Here is a 26,090-nt window from a genome sequence, read left to right on the forward strand (position 1 = left end):
ATATATATATATTTCATGGAAATATAATATATATTATGTATGTACATTGAGTACTCTCTTTTGTTTTTTGCAATCCAATGACATTGACAATTTAATTTCCCATTTATTTTCATTTCAAAGCTATCGCAAAATGAGCATAACTCATTCCAGCCTGGTAAGTAGACAAATTAATACCTTTCCCGATTTAATTATAAGAACAAACCAATGCGCTAAAAGTATTCAACGCGGCGTCGAAGCAAATAAATGTGTAAAAAAAAGAATATAATATAAAAAATATATATATAAATGAAAGTTTTCTCTTTCTTTTTTTGCACTTGTTAAACCAATTGAGATTCTTCGAAGTCATGACGAGAGAGAGAGAGAGAGAGAGAGAGAGAGCTTCTTCTTTCTCAAGTCGCTGGGGTAACATCATGCTAGACCTGCAGGGTCAAGTAACTGGATCGTGACGTATGATTTAACTCGCAACGTGATTTTCTTACGAAGAAGAATTATACAGACGACATGCAATTTACATTTTCTCTGTACCGCCTCTTGAAATTTAATAAACACATTACTTACTTATATGTATGCATACGAATTATAAAGTATAAATGAGCTTCTTCTTTCTCAAGTCGCTGGGGTAACATCATGCTAGACCTGCAGGGTCAAGTAACTGGATCGTGACGTATGATTTAACTCGCAACGTGATTTTCTTACGAAGAAGAATTACCCAGCAAATTATATGCATGTAACCTTTATAGTTCCTGCCGCGATTTAAATTTAACTGGGGAATAATAACTCCTCGTATGAAATCGTTTGCGATTAATTATAAATCCAACACTAATCAATGATATCTTATCTCTCGCATATTTCATTATTTTTATTTGTTACTGATTTTGAAAAATATACATGGTTTGGTTCTCCGAGCGTTTTAGAAGCGTTTATCAGATTTTCTCTCGCGTATTTTTAATTGTCAATGCGAAATTCCAAATTAGATTGAAACTGATTTTGCATAAAATTTAATAAAGAACAAGATTTTCGTTTTGCTCTCTGAAGTTAATTGCGTGCGTGGAAATTCTATGAATAGCTTACAGAAACACGAAGAATTATTGATACAGTCACATTGAAACAAATGACGTTATTTCTTGCTTTAGCCTTTAGCATTTATAGTCCCATAGAGAATAATGCGCGCGATGCTTAAGGCTACATATCGTGGGTGTACAATGGAAATCTTCTACTTTATTCAGTTTCGACAAAAATGCAAATTAATGGCTAGTATAATAGCTCTACGATTTTTAATAACGATCTTATTTTTTATTAAAAAATGATATTGAATACAATCACGTTGATATTCGATCTGTAACTAGAAATTCAACTTTTATTTTTATATTATCGTATCTTTTGACTAGGCGATTTTTGCAGGCAAAAGTAAAAATTTTTATAAAAATTAAATTAAATTATATAAAAAAGAAAATCACGTTCTCTCTCTCTCTCTCTTCTTTTATGCTTGAATCCTACTTTTGCAAAATTTTACTAATTAATGGATTTGATAACGATATCTCTTGCGCGTTTAATTTCACGCATTGCATTTAATCTTCACGTCTGATATCTGTAGCTGTAAGACGGAAGAACCGATTAACAGAAATAATAAACGACATAGTCGATCATAGGTCCTAATCGAGTTACACACATCTGTAAAGCCATGTCGATCTCGATCCCGATTTCTTGTGCGGGAGGGAAAGGAGAAAAGGTTAAACGAGTTAACCCTCGCAGAACCTCGATGACCCACGTCCTCGGTCCGAGTCGACTCTGTGTCGTAAATAATCTCTCCGTGGTAATGCAACGGGTGTTCTGGACATATACACTTTTAGAATACTTTGTGCTATATCTATTGATTCATCGTTCAATCGTTTCCTCAGAAATGTCAAGATGCATGTTCTCCGGAAATAAATTTACGGGCAAAATTAAAGCAAAATTGGATTGATAAGACGAATGAGTTTTATTCTATCGACGTAAAATGTCGATTTATAAAGAATAGTAGTGCAATATCTCGGTTTCGAAAATCTATTATTCTTCTCACGGTTACTTAATAATAAATTATTATATAAATCAAATCAACTGGAGCATCAAAATTACACATCTGATTGTACTATTTTCTCTGTTATCTCTTGTAATCTCTTTTGTAAAAGGTTATCATTATTATTTTGCTTTTATTAAGTCTATATTTTTTAAATAAAATGTCTGTAAATATCATCAAAAAAAAAAGAGAAATTAATTCAAGCGGACGTAGATGATAATATCTGCTTGCTGTGCGCATTTTAATTTTCAAATAAGAAATTTTGCACTTTACGTTTACACGGTATTAATATCGTTAATTAAATCAGTAAAACGAGTTAATGTTAATTTATGCACGAATTATAGCCATCGAACAAAAACATTTTACGGCGAGTTTCTTCAACGGGGGCGTTTAAATTATAAATAATTTCAGTAATGAACAGTAATGAAAGATGATCCGTATGTATGCCAGTGATGCAATGACAACGTCGATGAATTCTTATATCTAACGGGGCACGTTTGCTTCGTTCTATTAGGCACACGTAGGTCAATTTGTCTTTCTAGACCGTGGCGTGTGTTACAATTTGTACAAAGTACAAAATATGTTATGCTTAACATCGTAAGAGAGCTCTCTGATGCATAATTTTTATTTTCCTGATATTTATAAGACACAGAGAAAAGCATCGTACGCGATATTTAATTCCAACTTTCAAAAATACCTATCTTTTTTACTCTCTTTTGCTTCAACATATCGCAAATTAACATTTTGCTTAATATCTTGCGAATAATCGCTTGATCAACGCGACGATTCATCCGAAAGAATACTAATGTAAAAATTCAAGATGAATGTCTTAGAGGCTAAAAAGAGTCGAGGTATCCCCGATTACGAAATAATGCCGAGTGAAAGGAGAGGAGGACAGCATGGTTGGACTACGAAAGGACGTAATATCACTCTGTCGAGAGTTCGACGACACGATCGGGGAAGGAACCATAATCTCTGTGGATCACGTTCTGCACGAGATGGTTCAACGAACTTGAATCGCTCGCGAAGCGGGGCCGTACTTTTCGGCTTCTATCTTTAAGGTAAGGGAGAAGCAGACGGAATCACGAAGGGAGATAAAGTAACCGAAAGAGAACGACAGGACGATTGATCCTGTGATTGATTATAATGTCCCGTTAATCGTGTTATAAATTTACATTACTTGTAATATTAATCGGGAGGAATTAAATGTAAATACATTAATTTATTTAGATTTAACTAATTTTAATATTGGAAGAAATGTTTATTTTTCATGTTGTATCTAAAATTGAAATTGTGTAGTTTACCTTTATATCAAAGTTGAATCTTTTTTTTAAGTTTCCTGAAATTAAATTTTTTAATTCATTTTTCTTTCTTTTTGAATAACTAATCTCGTTTCTCCAAATAAACAATTCTCAATGAATTTTATTACGACTCATATTTTGTTACGGGAACTATCTTTTCTTTACGTCATTATTGCTGATGCTGTAGCGTTTTATTGTACCGTTGTCAGATCGAGTCTTTGTTTCGATCGTAGCACCAAGCATCCATTTATTACCTCTGGCAGCTATCGCTGATCGAGTGAATCGTTTTCCATCCAGCACGTGCTTTAATAGTAACGCGAGTAACGGTCGAGCGAACGTCGAGAGCGTGCTGATAGACGCACGTAAAATCGGTCAACAAGTAGATAAAATCGCAGCTTAGGGATTCCAAGAGACAATAAGCTTGCGGTTTGCACATACTTATTGAAACGGGAAGCCGATTGGCTCCGGTCCTCAATCTTTACAGTAAACATCTTGGCATCTCGCCTGTGTGTTCTAGCGTTTTATACAAGATTGTATTTCGGTATTTCAACGTATAGTAGAATTTTCATTATCCAAACTAAAGATATAAACATTCAAATAAATGTTCAAGCGAATTTTCGAATAATAAAGCAAATGATAAATTTTGCTTATATTTTAGAAAAAAATAATAAAAATCTACGAAAAATTAACAGTCTTTTATATTGTTATAAAATATTCCAATAAAGTACAAGAACATTCAAATAATAAAAATTTGAATAACGGAGGTTCTACACGAAATTGTGACATAAGAAAAAGAATGTTTAGGACATATGTGGAACATATTATCTTTTATATCGTGCGAGAGAACCACATGTTATTTACAATACAAAAACACACTTTTACAGTAGTGCGCCTAGCTCCGTATTTACTTAGCTCCGTTTATTCAGTCTTCGGAGCATATTACGTGGTCTCCAATGTCTTGGCACGTCGTTGCGTAAGTAGGATTACTATGCGAGCATGCGACTCGTAACCTTGAAAGCAAACCACAAACAAGCACACGAATGTCGTGTCTCTCTACCTACGTTCTGACGTCATGTTATCGCCATGTTCGAGCGAGAAAATGGAAACTCTCGGTGACAGTAGACGTTATTCGCGATATGAAGATAATGCATATTTAGGTCATAGTATCTTATGACAAAGATACATTTGTTTCTCCAAAATAGCAGCGTCGCGTTTCCTTCTTAATTAAATGCTTCGATTTTTCCTTAAAATTTTACGCAATGTTACATAATTACCTCAACAAAATTGGAGTTGTTAAATTTCAGATAACTCGGCTAAAAATTATAAAAAGTTTATTTTACATTTTTGAAGATTAATTTATTAATCCGTAAATTATATTGCGACCTACAATCCATTTTGGAAATAACATATGTAAGTATGTTTGTCCTATATCTCAGGATTATTAATCATCCACACACATACAAACAATCTCGATTATATTAAATATATCTGACACTGTCTACAGGCGCATCGATAAAACATATCTGACAGATCGTGGGTAGTGGACGTGAATTTTATCGCGGTTACTTCCGGAAATACATCATGAAAGAAAAAGAGTATACGTTCCGGGACCGTATGTTTGAATATACGCTTTTTATGCTTTGTATGCGACGAAGATTGATAAAGTTTTACGAGATACGCACAAGGCGCATCCATTCAATACGTTTGAGCAATCTGTTTTATAATTAGACATGATACATGCAGAGTTTTTAATAAAAATTTATTTTTCTTTAATATATATTCGTAATTTATTCTTAACAACCTTTAAATATTATTTTATTTTTCATTTTTTTAATAAATATTTTTAATATCAGTTTTTTATACTATCACGAAGAAAGAGAAACTGGAGAGATATAGAAGACGTTAATGTTAAACTTGTGTAGTCAGCGTGTGTCGTATACAACGAAATGAAACTTTATTAACTCACGATGCTAGCAGCTATTACGAAATTTTATGACAAACATTACAGTGCGTTATAAACCAGACAGATACCACAACAATTTTTTTCCATTTAGATATGAAATACGTTTAAAAAAATGAAGAGAATTTTCAATTCGCGAATTGTTCTAATAAAAAAAGCAAAACCATACAATCTCGCGCATCCTTTGATGGTTCAACGTCGCGAAAGGGATTGAATCGCGGCATTTAATCGCGCACGAGCCTGCAATCTCTCTCTAAGGTGAATTACAAGGCATATTACTTCGCACGCGTGGAAATAATCCTCGTAATTAGTCTACGAGCTCGACTGTGTGGTCGCCGAGTAAAAAGCATCGCATCAAATTTTACGGTCTTTCATCTCGACTGAATGCGCGATGTTCGCGCGACATTTGCGGATCGTTCGCTCTTTTGCGATTTTACGCTTTTTTCTCCCGTCTTTTTCTTTTTTTTTTTACTCGGCAGATTTATCGCGCGCCGCAGAATAAAACGCGTTCTGCCTCAATGTAACTGTAGGATTCCGAGTAAGTTTATTGCTCCGAGCGTGTCACGGAAATCATAATTTCATTGCGGGATACGACAGTGCATTCCGGCACGCCTTCGGTGACGTGATAAATAGAATGCTGCAATTATATTAATTAAATACATTACGGAAGAGCGAGAAGATAGGACGCTTCGGACAGCCATGAAGCGGTTTATAGATTTATCTGGAGTGACTGTATCTAAGTACAGGGATACACACTTATCGATTCCTCGATAGCTGCCGCATTCCTGGCCCTAATTGTCTCAGTGTACTCTGTACATGTACACTGTTAATTTTAATTACTTGCGACACGCGGGAATTTTCCCCATCGGTACAAAGTGAAATACCTACGTATGTTATCAAATAGCCAATGCCTTCCCTGTTAATAAAGTCGGGAGACAATAGAGCGTTGATTACATTCCTGCGTCCTGCTGCCAAGTTTAATGGACATTATATCACTCTTGTCCGCTTACTTTATTCTCAGCAGTTTTTATGCTGTAAGAGAGGCAGTATACTAAAACAAGACGTTACAATTTATTCGTTCTCTTACTTGCTATGAAATCATTAGACTAAATAACTAATCTGTACAAGATGAGTTTTATGTACTCTGTGATAAGATCTGTCTGAGAAATGATTTAATTCGAGATTTAAATCATATTTATTAACTTGACTTGGCTTTTCTCTCATCTCTAAAGGATGCAAACCGGTCTTCTAAATCAACCTATTTTATGGATAAAAGATTAAGGAGTACCGTTAAATCATCATTTTGCATTTAAGCGTTAATAAATTATGCTAAAGTGCGGAAAATGATATCGATCTCGAGGACTTGAAGTCGGACACTCCCAAAGCTTATCCGCTTATCCTTAATAGACTTAGCGACGAATAGTAGAACCGTCGAAGTTTTTAAGAATTCACAGGTCGTTTCTCGAAACATGAGTAGGGACGCGAAATACAAGAACGGAATACTACTATCTGGATAAAAGCGGAAATCCTCGCAATTTAAGTAGGTTTATTAAGTAGGCACTGTGCACCGGCTTGCACGCACATATCATCCTGTGGGATAACGCAATAACGAGATTAAATTGTCGCGCGATCGAACATCAACGCAGTACGCGCGCAACAATAAACTTTATTATGGCAAACAAACGTATTTGCATATTATTTTAGAAAAAAAGTCTGAGTTATATATATTTAATCTTCTATAGTTATAAAGAATAATCCTTCTCGACAATTTAAAAAAATCTAATGTTACATACATATGCAGATCCGTGATATTGATTCAATCAAGAGCTTCTTGTATAAGCTTTTTAAGATTACAATAAAAATAGATGGAATTTGAAAAATGCATACATACCGGTTATCGAGCCGGTTTGCGATAGTGTTTTTTTACACGACACTATATTTTCTCGGCACGTTAAAGATTTTCTCTATTTTCACTGATTCCACGGCCAGGAAGTTGTCAGTTTGAGCTTATTACATACCGTAAAGAGCATAATCGCTCACTTAACTTTATTTTAACGGCGCTCGCTTCCCGCAACGCGTCGACGAACAAAGACGCTCGCGTTTTAACCTTAATGGCTTATTACATACCGTAAAGCATAATCGCTCACTTAACTCTATTTTAACGGCGCTCGCTTCCCGCAACGCGTCGACGAACAAAGACGCTCGCGTTTTAACCTTAATTAAATAAAACGCGATGCACATTTGTGCAAAAGTGTATAAACGTACCGACGGTTTAAACATTAATGCGATTACAAAACGTGGCGAAATAATCCGCCATGCCATACTCTAATAGTCGTCCTCAAGAAATTGCTAGCTGATGTCAGTTCTATTCCCGATCGAGTCGTTTGGCTGAACGACATCATTTTTGTCGATGGCGAATAAAAGCTAATCGTGATAGTCCGTTTAATTTCGAATAGCTACTGAAACAGAAATGAAATTTCAAATAATTTAATTTACATATAGAACAATTAGCTACATCTAAATAATCACAATTTAAAAAAATATTATATATATATGTATGTAATTATTTCGATTATATAACTCGATAAATAATATTTTAAAGAAAAGTTGCGACAAAGAACCGGTTTTCAATTGTATTATAAGACCAGGATTTCCTTTTAACGTAATATATAACTTTATCGTATCGTATCATATAAACAGAGAATTGATTGATTAATTTCTCTCTCTCTATAATTTTATTATATAACTTTCGGTGTAAAATTTATAAATCACACGCAAATAGAATTATATATAAAGATACATATGTATAATACAGTTTAATTAAAGATGAATATTTGTATTTGTTTTGGAGTACGGGGTTGTGTTTTAATTTAATATCATACAATATCTCAATTAAGAAATACATAGAAACATGAGAGAAACAGAGATTATTTGAGAATTGATTGATAATGTTAACAATGATTGTATAAATACATTTAATTATATATTTAATACAATTAATTTACGAAACAAATAGTTTTTTTTTTTTTTTTTTTTGTGGAAGAAGAGTACATCTCGATGCAACAACTCGGAATCTGTACAAATAATTACCATTTCATTCAATATGTTGAAATGAAGCGATCAAAATATAATATAGTCAATCAGATTCACAGATTTCTCTCCTCTTTTTTTCATATTTTATTATTTACCCCTCTCTCCCTTTCTTTGCTAAAAATTCACCTTCTCGCCCAATTACGTCCACGGAACAAAGATGCGACTTGGAGCGGCGAAGAGACAAGAGAGTGCGAGTGCAAGCAAAATGCAAGCGAGTACGAGCGAGCCGCAAAATCATGAGTGGTGAGTATAATGACAAGCGCGCTTGGGAAACGAGAGGGGACGGGCGAGCAAGACGGTGCAACGAGGAGAAGAGAGAGAGACGGAACACGCGCGCGATCCGGGCAGCTCGGCCGCGTCGCTCGGCATCGGGCCTCAGTATGCCGCGCAGCGCGCAGGCTCGCGTACACGTTTCGTCCCTCTCTTTCTTTCCTGTCATCTTTCCGCCCGTCTGTGCGTACGTCCTCTCTCTCTGTCTATTTTCCTTCCCGTTTCGCGCGCGCATCGCCCCGAGTATTCACACGCACGCTCCGTATTCCTCGCGTTATTACGTGCGTGCGTCCGTCCGTCGTGCGTGCGCGAGCGCGTGTGCATCGGTCAGTTTGTACGCAGGTACAAACACATCCCGGGATTGGCTCCTCTCGCTCTCCTTGTTTTTTTTTTTTTTTTTTTTTTTTTATTTACGTCCGCGCGCCTCTTCCTGCGCGCTCTCGTGTGAATAGCGACATTCGCGAGTGTGTGCGTATATATGCGTGTGGTTCTCTCTCTCTTTTTTTTTTTCTTTTTTCTTTATGCATGACTACTCGCGCACGAGCGTCGAACGGACAGACAGGTACGCGGAGGACACGTCGTGATCGCGCCACGCCACGCCAAGCCGAGCCGAGTAATAACGGAGTACTCGTTAGTAGTACGTCGTGCGCTCCTTCGCACGAGGAAGGCGCGTTCGAGAGTCATCCTCGTGGAGGAGGATAAATTCGGTGTCCCTTTTCGCCGAGGGCCCTTTCGAAACCGACGACGTGCGTCCGGCGATGTCCGCGCGGCGACGACTCGCGTCGCGCGACCCACATACACGGTGACACGGTGACACACGGGGCGAAAGTGATCGGGACGGGAGTGCACGCGGGAAAATCGAGAGCCGTCGTTGCTGTTCACTGACAGTGTACGTAACAGCGGGGGAGAAGAGAAACGAAGAAGCGCGAGTGTGTACGAAGTAGACGCGTGTAGATGAACGAACTTAACGAGCGAGTGTAACGGTGGAACCGTTGCGAAACTCCTCCTCGGAGCTGAGACGTGGCACGAAATGAAGCGAGCGTATCCGCGAGCGATCGATAACTATAGCGGCACTATAGTCGACTCGGTGAATAGTAAGCGGCTACCAGCCAACCCAACCTAACGGACAACGCGTGACCTCCAGGAGCGGCGCGGCGGGATACGGTAGACAGGTTCGCCGCCGATCCCAATCCGCTCGACGACGGCGACGATATAGAGAGAAAGTTGCGCCGCCTTTTTCTGTGCATCGGAGAAAAGGCGCGTTGGCACTTCTGCGAGAGACAGCGAAGAAGAAAGAAAAAAGAGAGAGAGAGAGAGAGAAAGGGAAAGGGAGAAGAATGCGCGTCTTGAGGACGCGATGCTCGGGAGACTGCGACTTTCCACGATCGCGACTTGACAATAGAACCAAATCAACCGTCCGTCGATGATCGCTCGGTGATTGTCAGGATCGACCAACAATCGATCTAGCGCGCCGGTGCCCCCTCCCCCCGGAAGATTCCTGAGAACGGCCGAGACGGAGCGTCCGAAGCGGAACGCGGACGGAGAGGATTAAAGAGCGAAGAGGAAAGACAAACGGAAGAAGGGCAAGAGAAAGAACGAATAAAAGAGAGAGAGAGAGAGAGAGAGATAGAGATAGAGGGACGGAAGGGGCGGTGAAAGGAAGACGGAGAAAGAAGATATCTTATTTTTAGCTGCGCCGCTTTGCGCGTCGCAAAAACCGGTTTCACGGAGTCCGCTGCGAAGGGAACCGATAGCCTTCGCGAAGGGTTTTCGAGGGAGAAAGATATAATACGTATGTAGATGATAAAGGCGCGCGCGCGCGTTTGTTCCCGTCGAGATAGAAATAGCGGGAAGAGAGAGAGAGAGAGAAAACGCATACACTTATCAGGCGCTTTTAGAGACAAAGATCCCTTCGTTCAAAAATATATGACACGGATCTCTAAAAATTGGATAAAATAAAATGAGATAAGGACATATTTTTCTCTGGAAAAAGAAACGCGCGATACATCCAAGATTCTGCGTACGTGAAAGATCGTGAGAAAGACGAGAGAGGAAGCAGAATGACATACACTCACATACACATACACGAGGAATGTGGAATTTCGCTTAATCCGATACGCGCGATTCTCTTCCACCCCGCCGCACCTTGCTCGCCCCCGCCGTCCCGTGCTCTCCCCCAATCGTAACCACCTCCGCCGCTCCTTCTCGCTCTCTCACGGCACCGGTTATCGATTGCATGCGTGCGTACGAGACAACGCGGCTAATACAAGATTCGATTATCGACCGCGACGACGACGGAAACGCGCGATACATCCAAGATTCTGCGTACGTGAAAGATCGTGAGAAAGACGAGAGAGGAAGCAGAATGACATACACTCACATACACATACACGAGGAATGTGGAATTTCGCTTAATCCGATACGCGCGATTCTCTTCCACCCCGCCGCACCTTGCTCGCCCCCGCCGTCCCGTGCTCTCCCCCAATCGTAACCACCTCCGCCGCTCCTTCTCGCTCTTTCACGGCACCGGTTATCGATTGCATGCGTGCGTACGAGACACAACGCGGCTAATACAAGATTCGATTATCGACCGCGACGACGACGACGGCGACTGGGGATACTTCACCAATCCTGACGGTGAGTCACTGGCAGACGCGCGTGATCGGTTTTATCAATTAAGGTTGCGTGAGTCATTTCGCAAATAAGCGAATTCTTTCTCGCGATCTCATTCGCGGGATCCCCCGGCCGTTGCCTTTTTGTCAAAGTTCTTAGTTTCACTCCGCACGTGATAAAGAATATTTTTATTGTCGAAGAAAGACACGCCCGATTGAGGCCCCAGTCTACTCTAGCAGTATGAAAAATTGATGATATTTTTAGGAATTTTTTTTTTAGGGGTATTAAAAGTTGATTATTTTGACATTTAACATATGTTTTTATCGATGTTTAAACGGTACGTCAATATTTTTAAATCTTGGATATTTAGTTTTTTTTTTTTGTTTAATCCTCGCGAGTCTCTATGCGTAGCGTGTTCAAAAATGCATGATTCGCAGTGACATACATACTGCTCCTCGTGTAATTGTCTGAAGAATATTAGAGAGAATATTAAAACATTAAAAAAAAACTCGACCGTAGAATATTTTTGGAATACTTAAACCTCATTAGAAAAAATTGAAAAATAAAAAGTAGTGTTATTTTAAAATTAGATATTTCAATTTTACTGAAATTTTTTTCATTTCTTAAAGATTACAAAAATATTAAATTTAACAGACAATTACACGAGAAGCAATATGTCACACTGTCATTTTTCCCATCTGAATTATATCAATCTGATTTCTATTCTTATTAACTGTCTGTATATACTAGAGGATTTTTCCCGTTCAAAATGGATTAAATAAATTAAATTTTTGAACACGCCACACTCAGAGGTTTGTAATGACCAAAAAAGGTTAAATATCCAAGATTTAAAAATATTAATATATTATTTAAATATCAATAAAAACATGTAAAACGCTAAAAGGATCTCTCTCTCTCTCTCTCTAATATTCTTCAAAAAATATTTCTAAAACTCATTAATTTTTTATATTGCTAGAGTAAACTAGGCCCTTAATAAAATTGAGACAGATATTGTATAATCGAATTGTTGAATCGAGCGTGATAGGTCGATTGTTAATTAAGATCGTTTGTTACGCGCGACTTGTCTCGCATTTATCTTATATATATAAATTTACTCGCGATCGATGCACGATCTATCTTTGTCACAATTTACTCCAAAAAAGATTTCTAAGACTTAAACTGAGAAAAGGGGAATATCGTTTAATTAAGTTTTAATTAAGCGCGTATACAATAATGAACGACGAGATCTCGAGTTGCGTTGATACTAACAATTAAGAAAATCTGCTTAGAGTTGCCATCTCTTCTTATAGGCTATGATTGTGCTATGATGAAGGGGGAAAAGGGGGAGAAGGGGGATTGAATTAACGTCGACCGTTGGTGCTCTATAATTAAGGCCAACTTTACTACTTCTCTTCTCGCGATATATAATGTTGATATTACAATATCCCGTGCAAGACATACGCGATACATTATTTCACATGACAGGTAATAGGAAATGTAAAGTTGTATATTCCGTCTTGTATACATTCGCGCATCTCGCAGGATGATCGATAGTGGAGAGTCTTGTTTCGTCGGTGCACTGATTAGCGATGCAGGTCTTTAAGCACGTAACGGGATTATGTCAAAGGACGTTAGATTACGCTAGATTGGATTTATTTTCGTACGTGATAAATGAACAAACCGATATTGTATCCGGGATAACGATCTAGTTGATTGAACGTAACGCGCGAGATAATACATTGGTTTTTTTTTTCAAAATATTATATTATGTGAATAAATTAAAAACTTTATTATCTTTCCTTCAAAATCATAATTCATTGCAATAAATCAGGCAGAATATTTAAAAATTCTATTTTATAAATTGTTATCACATTTGTGCTATTATACATATATATATTTATTTGTTTTTTTATATATTTATATGTTTATATATATTTATTTATTTCACAAAAATTGCGTATCCCCAAATATCTAATGGCAATCCATAAATATATTTTGTTCGTGTATTATCGTCCAATTAATCCAATATATTCACAAGTTTTGAGACATACGATTACGATTTATATTTTTCACCAGACACACGCCCAAGCTATTCATGACGTGAAGACGATGACATCATGACTGCAATATCGTGCAAGTTACATCAATAAGCAAGGCAATCGAGCCTTTCTCATTTTGTAATTACAATTTATGCTCCTTCATTAAACATCTCGAGAAACACGTGCTCCACGGGCTCGGGAATGCACGATTATCGCGAGTTACGTTATTTCTCGCGACGCGGCCATCGAGAGGCGCAAGTAGAGCGTGTTAAATAGCGTTCGAAGAGCCAGAAACACATTTTCCCCGTACTGTTCATTCATATATTCAGCCTAGCAGAATCAAAACGCGCCTGCCGGCCGGCCGGCCGGCCGGTGACTCTCCCCCTCTCGGTGGACGCCGCGGTTTTACGGAGTTGTAGTAAAGGCTTGACCCAATTCAGCGCATGCACGCGGTTTCCCGTACGTATCTAGTCAATTAATTCTAGCGGCTCGTTTTTACAACAGGCGTTACGAGCGCCGTCGCTTTTCCACGTCCACCTCCCGGACCCGTTTCTCTCTTGGTTAATTATTACGGCAGCGTTCCAGAGTTGGAGTCTCGGCCTTCGAGTTTAACGCGGTCTTCTTCTAGTCGCGCGCAATTTCCATCACGAGGTGTGTGTGCTCTCAAAGTCCATCCACTCTTTGCGTAATCGCGTTAATGATGTTTCCTCCGTCCTGGTTAACGAGAGCAATTTCTCGCTCGTGCGTATATCGTTATTATTACACATGATCCTCTCTCTTTCTCTCTCTCTCTCTCTCTCTCTCTCGCTTACGCGTGATCATTTGTGGGTGCCAATTATCCTTATTATTATATATATTTAAAATTTAAGTAGAGTAATTTTGATTAATTTTGAAGCTTCTTATTATATATTTCTTTTTAATTTATTTTGTATATTATTTATATTTATATCATTTTCCTTTATCTTGATTACATTTTTGGCGATCAAATATGAAGTAAAAAAATTTCAAGGGAATTGTGATTAAACTAAAATATTCTCTTTAAAATTATCTACGCAATATTATGTGAATATCAAGAGTCTCGTACTCTTAAAATACCTATCTATGAATTCTTTCACATCTGAACCACCTGTGTTACAAGAGTACCGTAAACCGTAAAGACTTATTCAAGGCGAGAAGCTTCAAGTGACTTGAAGTATACGATCAAACAAGCGCGGCGTGCACACACACACACACACACACACACACATCGTTTTCTCGTCTTCGCGCTGCATAATAAACGCGTCGTCGCGATGCTCATTATCTATTATATCCCGCGATATAAAGGCGCGTTTCAAGGAACGATGACGACGGGACGTTGCTCAATATACGACGACGGCTCTCTCGGAAACCAATAACGCGCGGTTTCCTCGCGCTAAATATACAACGGCACACGTAATCCCTTATATTCCGCGTAAATTGACGCCAGAGTAATATCGCGCGTAATCAACCCGTAATCATCTCCGACGCGACTCTTGCGTTCGTGCGATTATCGCTCTAACAGGATAATGATCCTAAGAGAGTTCTCGCTGAAATTTCAATGGCGCACGCGAAACCAACTCTGTATGTAACAACGTTTCCCATACGCGCGATTCCCATCGTTTCCCGTCACCACCATTGTCTCGCCGGCTCTCTCCGCTTTTCTCGTCGTCGTGTGTAGACACGCGTATCGAGGAGCATCGCGGAAAGGGAAATAATGCGACCGCCGTGGTCGCCGCGAAGGTTCCTCTCTCGCTTCGGAGAGAGAAAAATCTGCGGAAATAAAAGTTCCGCGCGCGCGTCTCGAGAAGAGACGCGCTCCCACACTCGTCGCCGTTCGATAAACTCGTGGCCGCCTACCGACTCACGCACACGCGTGCACGCGAGAAACGCGCTTTGTGCGTACGACAGGTGTGCGCTACCATATGTTGCCGCCGTGAAATATCGGGCGCGGATGTGTATCTATACAGGATGTTCGTGAAGTAGACCGCCAACTTTGCTGGCACATTTTACTCGAGACGAAAATAGAAAGGGATCCGCAATTAATTTTAAAAATTTATCAAAAAAAATCCTTGAAACTTTTATGAGTGTCATAAGCATTCTTGCAAGCTCTTATCGCAAAAAATATTTATCACTCGGAAAGTGATGAGTTTCCTGACCTATGACCTCAAGCCGAGTAGAAATATGCTCCCAGAGTTTAGCGACCTATTTCAGGGACACCCTCTATACGTATAGGCACGGTCGCGTTCGCGCACAGGTACGCCAGGTATGTAGCTACCTGTGATGAGAGCCCTCACACGTTTCACATGTGCGCGCGGATTCACAGGTGGGCGCAGGGAATACTGTTACGCACGCGCACTCTCGTCGTGCGTAACGCGAGAGCGACGATGCGCATAGGGAAGCTGTTAATTACGAACCGAGAGACGGGTCTGACGGAAAGGTTCCGCGATGAGAGTCGATAAGCCACGAACAACGCGACACACGCATTTCTCTCGGTCGCATAATTATTGCTCGCGGATCGATGGTTACGTAATATTTCCGCAAGCTGTCCTTTTATCACGTATTTGATTTTAAAATATTGCTATAATTTGTAATCATGATTTGTAATCATTGACATTATAATGTAATGTTATAAATGTTATTATTTATTACGAGTAATACTTTCCCCGATCGGTGACTTTTTATTCTAATAGACTTTTTTTCGTGAAGTATCGAGTCGATCCTTTTTTCAAAACAGAAATTTAATAGAAACTCTTGTTGATTTGCTGTTACTTGTTGATTTTTAATTCTATGGATTATTTTAATTAAGTTTCTAGTGAAGCAATTTATTTCGTTACTTAAGTAGAGATTAAACTTATGTTAAACTAAAATTTTTTTCGTCGCTTGGGGGGATTTCCATCTCGATTTTTAAAATTGGAAAACTAATTGCGTAATCACAAACATCTAACGGCATTTTTGCAATATGTCATCAATTCAAGCTCTCACTTGCAATCGATTGTAACAAAATTCGCGTAAGAGCATCAAATTGTATTGTTCACGAGATGTTAAATCCGACTCGTCAAAAATAAAACTTTTTTCATCTAAATCGTATATATGTGACACGTGTATACATATACATGCAAGGACATGTAATCTAAGCTGCATTTACAATCTCGCGTAGATAGCTGTATCATATATACACGTGTTTCTATAATAAATATTTCTTCGCAAACTAATAAAACAATTTTTAATTAAAAAGATAAAAATTTAATTAAAAGATTAAATCTATTGTGTCTTGAAAATTCACGGCCGTAATTTTCTTGTATACGTACGCGAATTAAAATTAGGAGTTTGTTCAGTAATTAAATTCTATTCACAAGCGATATCTTAATTTTTACTACGATGGATTTGGAATCATCGAATTTTTTTAACTGCTCGCGTTTAGCTTTATTAATCAATTACCCAAAAAATTAATTATCCAAGGCAACACGATGCAAAACGTGCTTTTAGTCACTTGGTTTTCTTGTTCGCCCATTACATTCGGGAACCATCGTTGATCGATGGAATTCGCCGTCGCTCTCATGTCAGATCCGATTGATGACGCGTCATGGCCGACTCGTATAACGATAAAACGAGCATGCCGCGACGCGTGTGTACGTGCGTGCGTGCGTGGTATATAGAAAGAGAGAGGCAAAAGGTACCGCTATATGCCGGGGCCCGGGAGTCTTCGAGCCGGGAGTGCAACGGCCTTTACCTGGCTCTCCCTCACCCTATTCTCTCTCTCTCTCTTTCTTTCTTCCCAGGCTCCTGCTCTCTATGCGATCTTTCTCTAAAAATTACAGTCCGCGCGCGCGGGAGTTTCGTTCACCGGCACAAAGAGTCTCGTACGTAACGGAACACGGCGCATTATTATGAGGAATCTCCGTTTAAGTGTTTTATCGAGTTATGAAACGCCCTTTCAAGTTCGGTTCACGTCCTAAAATTTCTTTGTTTCGCAAGATTCTTGAGTAACTATAATACGAAGAAATATTTTCTGACTGATACACATTGCGATAACGTAACAATAAATTGTAACGTTGTAATATATTTTTTGAAACCATCTAATATTTAATGTAGTAATGAACCTGTAATATATTTTCTTATTTAATAAACATTTTTGATAATAAATCTTATGTCATACTGTTACAAATTAGTTAAAAGTAATTTAATTTTCAAGTGATTTAAAATTATTGTAGATATTTACGTGAGCGCAAAAAATAATTTAAAACTAATGTGTTAGATATTATGGAATTCTAATCAACTAAATATAAAAACACATAAGAAAATGTTTCGATATCACTTTTATCTTAATTTCTTTATCGCAATTATTTCTAGAATATATTTTAGTCATATTTATCTTTCTTCAAACATGATATGTGGAAAATATTATAATTACACACATTAATTTTATAATTAGCTTCATTATTTTTTTATATAATTATGGAAAATGTAGTTTCTGTGTTATTTTAACATAATGAACGCAATGAATACCATAGTCCAGATGCCATTAACATAAAAGAAAATTCCACAGTGCGTCTAGGCGAGACAGCTATCCTTTTTCGCTTATGATCATTATGTTCGTGGTTTCAATTACGATATATTTCCACGTTAATGTAATGTATGAAAATGTATGAAAATACCCACCAAAGCAATCCGATAACGTAATTCAGGAAGGATAAGGAAATATGAACGACGTCAATCGTATCGTTTGCATTCAAATATACAACAGCTATACAATCGCAACTCAATCCATTTTATCGCCTACAAAGCAAATCGCTGCATCCGTCGTAATCACGGACTGAGAATTGTGCCATAGCGACCAAAATTCATTGACGTAAGTTACGGTATGTTTATGACATGTCTTTAATAGACTGTTGCACATGTCAAGCGTACGAACCGGTTAATCTGATATTTGCGAGGCTAAAGGAGCATATTTGAAGTTTAGCAATAAGAAAAAAAGAAAGAGAGAAAGAAAGAAAGTTCTACCATTCTGTTGATCTCTATTAATCTTTGATCGATCAAGAAGAACGTAAGAACTAGACATTTAGGAGGAATTAATATTTCTATCTCGGCTTTAAAATTATAAAGACGATATTATTACATATCTAGTTATGATTATTTAACGATGATTGAATTACATAAAAGAAATTTATGGAAACCGTGTTGGACAGTATGTGAAAATATCGGCTTAAAAATAATCTGTTTATTAGATATAACATAAAAAGATCGATATTAAATGAGAGAGAGAGAGAGAGAGAGAGAGAGAGAGAGAGAGATATGTAAAGGATATTTGTGTATTATAATTACAGACATCACACAAACAATATTTTTTTAGTCCTATATAATTGTTACACCCATCGAACAATATTTTATACTTAAATCAAATATTTTTTACTTTTTACGAAAATACTAAACTCAATTTTTATTTATTATTATATTAATTATAATTGTTAATTTATCTCAAAATTTTCTAATGATCAATAATGATAGATTTTATATTTTTTCGATATGTATTATATCAAATATTTTTATATACATATTTTTTATTCTATTATTAAAATTTAAAAAGGAATCGTATTCGACTTTCATTAATAGTCAGCGACCATTAATATCTTCTTCAATCCAATGATTCTAATAATTATCAATTGTGTGTAAGAGAATTGGAAAGATGTGTATTATAATAAACACAAATATTGATTTCGCATTTTCGATGAAGATGCATTTACGTAAGCATCGACATGCTTTGCTTATTCGAATACCCTTGTCTTGAAATTCATGGAATCCCAAGAATTTCTCCCACGGCAAATTCCTACACTCATTTCGCGTGGGCGTTTGCTGTTATATTACGTGATTATAGATTTATGAAGTAAATTTCAATTTCGGAGAGAATGTATTTGAAGTTTCGACAATACATTGTATATGTATGATTATTGTGTGGGTGATTTAATTACAGGTAGAGCAGACAGAGTAGGTGTATTTTATTACGGTACATTATTTGATAATAATGGCAATTACATTATATATATATATAACACGCGGCTTTCAGTCTTTGTATTTAATTATAATAAAAACTTTAAAAGATATTTTTTAAAAATTTAGATTAAATTTTTGTGCTTAATAAAGGTCAGTAATGAACATTTAAAATAGATGTATAAACTGTTTATAAACTGTTAAAACACAAGGAAAATAGACTACAAAAACAATTTTATATTTATTTCTTGAGAAGTCTTTTTGAAATATGAATCTATGCTATGATTGAAACTTTAAATATAAGATCCAAAAATCTCACGAAATTCACTGATATCTATCAAATCCAAAGGAAAAAGTTCGATTACACCGAGATAATTAAAATTGAACTCTCGAAGTCTGTAAGAAATAAAAAATTCTTATCAAGCATTGACTGAGAGAAATCGTTCAAACTCGTAAGAAAAAAAAGAAAAGATAATGAAAACTGCTATTGTGTCTGCTCTTTTTCCGTTATAGTTTCTAGATTTTTATCTTTATCCTTCTTTGAAATTAGCTGTAATTAAAGAAAAGCACATTTTCCCATTATTTTCTTCTTGTGTTCAATTATAACACGCATTCGAAGAATAAAAATATCCTGTTAAATCCTTGCAACGGAAGAATTAAGCGGCTTACACAAAGACATAATAAAAAATATTATTATTGCGATATGTTAGCGCAGTGCTTTAAATCGCAATTTACAAGACCAGAGACAAAAAGAATAACGTTATCAACTGCTATTTTTCTTCCGCGATATAGCTCGTAAATTCTTGACGTTCCACAGTGGCTGTCGTCGAAGAATGATATTTTGCAGTTGGTTTTATATTGCATGCATCAGGAAAAGTCACACCAGCGTTAAGTCCCAAAGTTAAACGATGTTAGTTTCACGGCAAAGTATTGTAGTTCGTTCCATAGGTTTTTGAATAACCGTCAATAGTCGAAAAAACACTTTTCGGTACATTTGAAATTGGTTATAAACTGGTTTATTTCAAAACCTATGGAGCGAACTACAATCACTTTGATCTCATTTGAAAGATAATTTAATTCCGAACAAAAAGTTTCCGATAAACATGGGTCGAAAAATGCTTCCTTAAAAAGTTAGCGCCCAAAAACCTCTAAAATCACGGTTATTTTTTACATTTTTACAAATATCAGGGAAAGTATGCGTCTTTTAACAAAAAGTACCGAAACAAAAGTTGTAGAGAATTAAATTATCTTTCAAATGAGATCAAAGTGATTGTAGTTCGCTCCATAGATTTTGAAATAAACCAGTTAATAACCAATTTCAAATATACCGAAAAGTGTTTTTTCGGCTATTGACGATTATTCGAAAACCTATGGAACGAACTACAATAACTTTGATCTCATTTGAAAGATAATTTAATTCCGAACAAAAAGTTTCCAATAAACATAGGTCGAAAAATGCTTTCTTAAAAAGTTAGCGCCCAAAAACCTCTAAAATCACGGTTATTTTTTACATTTTTACAAATATCAGGAAAAGTATGTGTCTTTTAACAAAAAGTACCAAAACAAAAGTTGTAGAGAATTAAATTATCTTTCAAATGAGATCAAAGTGATTGTAGTTCGCTCCATAGATTTTGAAATAAACATTGGTTATAAACTGGTTTATTTCAAAACCTATGGAGCGAACACAGGTCACATTTTACGATGCAAATTTGCGTCGCGAATGCGACGATAACGTTACGCGTCGCGTTCGTAGACGATAAATCGCGTTTATCCGTCTCACAGAGAAGTTCTCCGGGAGTTCAACATCCGGCGCGCGGGGCCGGAAGTGCGCAACTATGGACTGCATAGCGAATACATGTTGTGCACACATACGATCGCCGTGTGTAACCCGCGCCCGATGCACTTTCATAGTTGCAGCAAGATCCGCGTTTGCACGCTCACCTTTCTCGTACGGATAATTGCTTCTCGTTGTCCGTAATAATCCAGGAGACTTAATGGCGGGAGTCAAGGGAGTTACGGCGAAAACAGATGGCCGCGGTTGTAGATACATTCGCGATAGAGAGACGATCGATCGTGCAAAGGTTTTTTTTGTATATATTAAAACATCTCTTAAAACAATTTCTTTAAAATATATAAAAGTCTTCCTATATGTATTTATATATTTCAAAATATTTATATAATATATTATATTATTCCTAAATATTTATATTATTTCTTATTATATGTAAATAAAGATATTTCCATTTTTAAGAAAAACTAACGTAAAAATATGAAACGCAAAAATAAGAAAAAGTGTTTTTGTCGCAAATAACAGATCGAGACGAGTTTGGTATTTTTTTATAATAACGTAATTGTGACATTTAATATAATCTTCTCACAGAATGTTTTATATGTTTCCTCTTTTGGTAATCATTGAAAAACATTTTTAGTAAACGTTATTGTACGACGAATTACATTACTCGTTTGAAATATATTAAAGATCAAAATATGATTTACAGTTTTGTCAAATATTTTTCATTTTGGATTTGATTTCACATCCATGAAGATTAGAATCGTGAAATTATGAGAAAGGAATTCAGCAGCGTGATAGGCGAAAGCAGGAAGGTAAATACGGGTGATTAAAATTATGGGTTTGTGCTTCGGAAGCTCTATCGAGGTGCGCTGCTATTGCCGTAATCCCATGGGATAATTGAGAAATGATAGCAATGAAAGGTTGCTCTCACGAGCCGCGAATTCTTTCTCTGATCCTAGAATCTTATGCCCCCACTTGCACCTCATATTTAACGCTGAATACGGCTGTTTGATTTTTACGTCCGCGAGACAAATAATATTGTACGCAATTTTTGTACGCGAGGGAAATAAAACTCAGAAGCTGATAAGAAATGGCATATGAATAAGAATCTTGACCGCTATGACTCATACTCATATTTTACGATATTGTCAACCTTCATTGTGAATGATGAGTCGAAGGTTTCATGTGAATTGCAAGTGAATCATATATTTCTCAATGGACATCGGTTCCAGTAATCACAAATCGCAATCATATCATTCCTGCTACGCAATCTGACTTTTATGAATTACTTACTTAATACCTATTACTCGTCCAAAACCAATGCACGCGAATATAAAAATTGTCACGGGAAAATCGATGAGAGAGATTATAAAAAATATAAATCATCGACGTGTCTTATTATTTTGAAACAAGCGATTAATATGCGATAGAAATTAAGTCGCATCAAAGAACCTTTTTTATTAGATTAGAAGAGAAAATAAATAAATCGATCTTTTTACGAAAATTTGAGAAACGAGCGAAATCTCTACGAATATTTACACGCTCCTAAATCGAAATACAATTTCGTGGCACATCACTCGTTACGAAGAGATTTTTTCGAGATAACCGACGGATATGGCGCCATGCGGCATTTCGTAATGATTGCAAGCGGGCAGGCTACACCCAGGTCATGGTTCGCGTGTTCGTGCCGATCGTGACGCCGAGATCTGCAGGATGTCATGTCGATAATAGTCCGTATTTAGCATAGATCGGTACCATTACAATGGTTAATCGTTAGAACGGCAAGACAACGTCCTCCAACGTGGCTCTTCGCTTCTTCCCTACTCTTCCTAGACCGTTAGAGGCTAAGATGCAACATGGGCCAAGACGAATAAAAACGATGCGTGTTCAAACGTGTAATGTTTTAGGCGTGATGTATTAATAATAATGTTTTTTTTTTTCACGTTATAATTGGAAATAATTATTTTACGCGCTCTGAAAGATTCGTATTATATTTCGATTTATATAGACACACACAATAAAAACGCTAGATATGTCATATTTTTGTTGCGAAATACAAAATGTCTCGTGACATGTTGAATCGTGTCATTCGATTTTATTAGATATCCCGACGATTGACTGGAATTCGCCGAATAGACATCGGATACATATTCATCGCATATGTGTTATCCTGTATAAAGTTCCGAACTGTATTTGTTTTTGCAATTTATGAATACACGCGGAAGCATCCATCGAGATGGAAGGCAGTGAATGCGGGTTCACCTATATCGTAGCGATATATTGTTACCGTATCATTGAACGGATATGTCGTGCATTCTCGGAAACGAACGAGCACTGTGCAATAACCATCGTGCGCATTTCATGCAATTGTCAGAAACAAGCTCGCGGCGGAGGAGGAGGGAGGGAGATATAAATGACGAATATTCAAGTCAGGTTTAACCATTGCTGCAAATTTTGTAACCGTTGCAAAATTGCTATTATTTTAACATCGACAAGTGAATATAAACACATCAGTTGTTTTCATTCAAAATTTTTGCGATAAATAATCATCTTTTTCTTTTTTTATTTTTTATTCGTATTTATAATTATTTGCAAAAAAAATATTTTTGATTTAATTTAACAAATTTCTGAAATCGCAATTAAATTAAGATCCATAATTAAATTAATAGTTATGGAATATTTTTTAAAATTTATTATCTAATCGCCTAAATTATGTAAGATTATGTAAGATACAAGCAATTTTTATATATATACGGTTGGATGTGATAAGATGAGAATGGCTTAATAGAAATAAGGCCGTATGTGGGCCGAATTCGAATACCTGAAAATGATTCCGATGAAAGCCGGATCTTTTCACGGAATAACGTAAGCTACTTAAAGCTTCCGGCGGAACAAGAGCACGAGATAGTAGAGCGAGCTATACAAAGCCGGCCGAGATTAGACGTTTCTCTGGTGGCGATATTTTTTCCGACAGGCATCTCGGCGCATGTAAGCCGAGATCTCTCGTAAGTTATGAAACGGGAAGAACGCTACATGAATTGCCACTTCGCGCCCGAGGATGTTCATTTATATCGAAAACTAATAGCCACTTATCGTCGCGCGTGATTAAAGACAGGACACCGTAATTGATCCCGCCCATGATGCGCGCACGTCATACGATAAAAAAGATATATCGGCAGATTATAAGACACGCGATGAATAATTTTTAATCTCGACAAAAAGAAGGATAAAGTTATTCCATCGACAGCGGTATCTCTCTTAATTTTTTCGATAATCGCTTTAATTATTTTGATTTCAATCTTGTCTTTGCCTCTATTCAATTCTATTTCTAAAATAGCCGAATAATACCGATATTACCTATGATGACCATCTATTATGGAACGGTGGTCGTGAATTGACGTTTCTTTTACACAATTCCAGAATTTTTATCGTTTACTATCACATTTTCGATCGCCCACGCCAAGATTTATAAGCTGCAATTTGGCCGAGATGCATATGTCGTGCCGTTATAAAGACGAATCGATGAGTTCGACGAACGCGATATTGGAAGGAGCGCTTTTTCTCGCGATTTCAGAATGCATTATCAAAACTTTACGACGTGAATAGCTTCTAAAAATGGCAAGCGGCATAAATGCCGAACATTTCCACGACTGCGAGAGCGACCGCGCGCCGTGTGCTCCTTTCACCGTGCGCGGAAAATAGCGTGTTACAGGCTATATTTATACGCGCGTCCGCGATCTTTTCATTCAAGCACCACGTAACGTTTCCCCATTCACGGCGCGATATTTATAAAGTGTTATCGTGCGGTAATCGATCGATATTACACAGCGATTATTCCATCGACCCGCGGGGCCAAAAAAACAATGCGTTGCTTTAATCCGGAGATCGTCCATTTATTAATAGCACGAGCACGTCCGAGAAGATCCGGACTAAATCTGATATTAACGGCGCGATACTCTCCTCGTTACGATTCTAGTGCTCTTTTATTGTGAACCGGTATAAAAACTGGAACTTTTCCAGATAACGATACGCCTTCGTTCGCACCCACATGAAACAATGTGAAATGCGTAGCTTCTAATGACGCAACATAACGGGGAGATATAAATATAAAAATGACGGTGGAAAAATAACTTTGACGTATGTCATTACCATATAATGTCTCTAATTGTACAATACGCGGCTTTACTTAAAGACGTAACGATAATTATAAAAACCATCTCTTTCTATGAAAAAAATCTACATTTATTTCTTACTCGAATATTATGGAAACATTTGTGGCTTGATGTTTAAAAATCTTATAAAAATACGATTTATGTGAAACCATGATTTATGTGTCATACTCGGCAGTAGATTATCTTCGTATTTCGAGAGGAGAGAAAATGGAATTTCTTCTCGGTTTGGCGGTTTAACGGTTGTGGTCGGGAAACGATGCGACGTTACACCGTCATTGAAATGCGAAACTACTTTTCTTTAGATCCCAAGCGAAGAATATTAATCTTTCCGCGCCTCTATTGCAATGCACTTGTAAAAAGCATTCTTCTCGCAAGACCGCGATGACGCCCACTTCATTTCTATATCTTTTGTTTGTGAAACGTTAAAATTTTAAGCGCCCTTCCCACAGCTTGGCATTTCTAATTAAATTTATTGTTCTTCGCGCGATTTCTACCAATATTGAACAATGGCACTGCTGCTTCCTCTTGGAAAATTTCATTTGTTATTACAAGCGATAAAGTCAATAATTTCAAATTTAATTTAAGAAGAACGTATTTTTTTCATAGATGGACAAAACTTTACATCGGTCAATGAAAATAATTAATAATATCGGAGTGAACGTCATAGTATTACAATTTCCAATAATCGAAATAATTTTACAATAAAATATTAAAATGATTTATTAATATAATTATCTTTTATGTTTATTACATTCTTTCTTTAACTGTTTATTTAATTACTATTATTATTA

At 37.0% G+C, this 26,090-nt stretch overlaps 1 long non-coding RNA gene across 2 annotated transcripts in view; it reads right to left on the reverse strand.

Annotated features, from left to right (window-relative positions):
- Positions 1 to 5,204: 5,204 nt before the first annotated feature.
- The window catches only part of LOC115244631, a 56,097-nt gene continuing 35,211 nt past the window's right edge, over positions 5,205 to 26,090 (reverse strand). For both annotated transcript variants that reach the window (XR_003885409.1, XR_003885407.1), the window contains 2 exons: positions 7,532 to 7,773; positions 5,205 to 7,424 (listed from right to left, as the gene is read on the reverse strand). This is a non-coding gene — a long non-coding RNA (uncharacterized LOC115244631). The remainder of the gene's footprint in view (positions 7,425 to 7,531; positions 7,774 to 26,090) is intronic.

Source organism: Formica exsecta, unplaced genomic scaffold (genome assembly GCF_003651465.1).
Source record: "Formica exsecta isolate Colony F162 unplaced genomic scaffold, ASM365146v1 scaffold826, whole genome shotgun sequence".
NCBI classification, from domain to species: Eukaryota; Metazoa; Arthropoda; class Insecta; order Hymenoptera; family Formicidae; genus Formica; species Formica exsecta.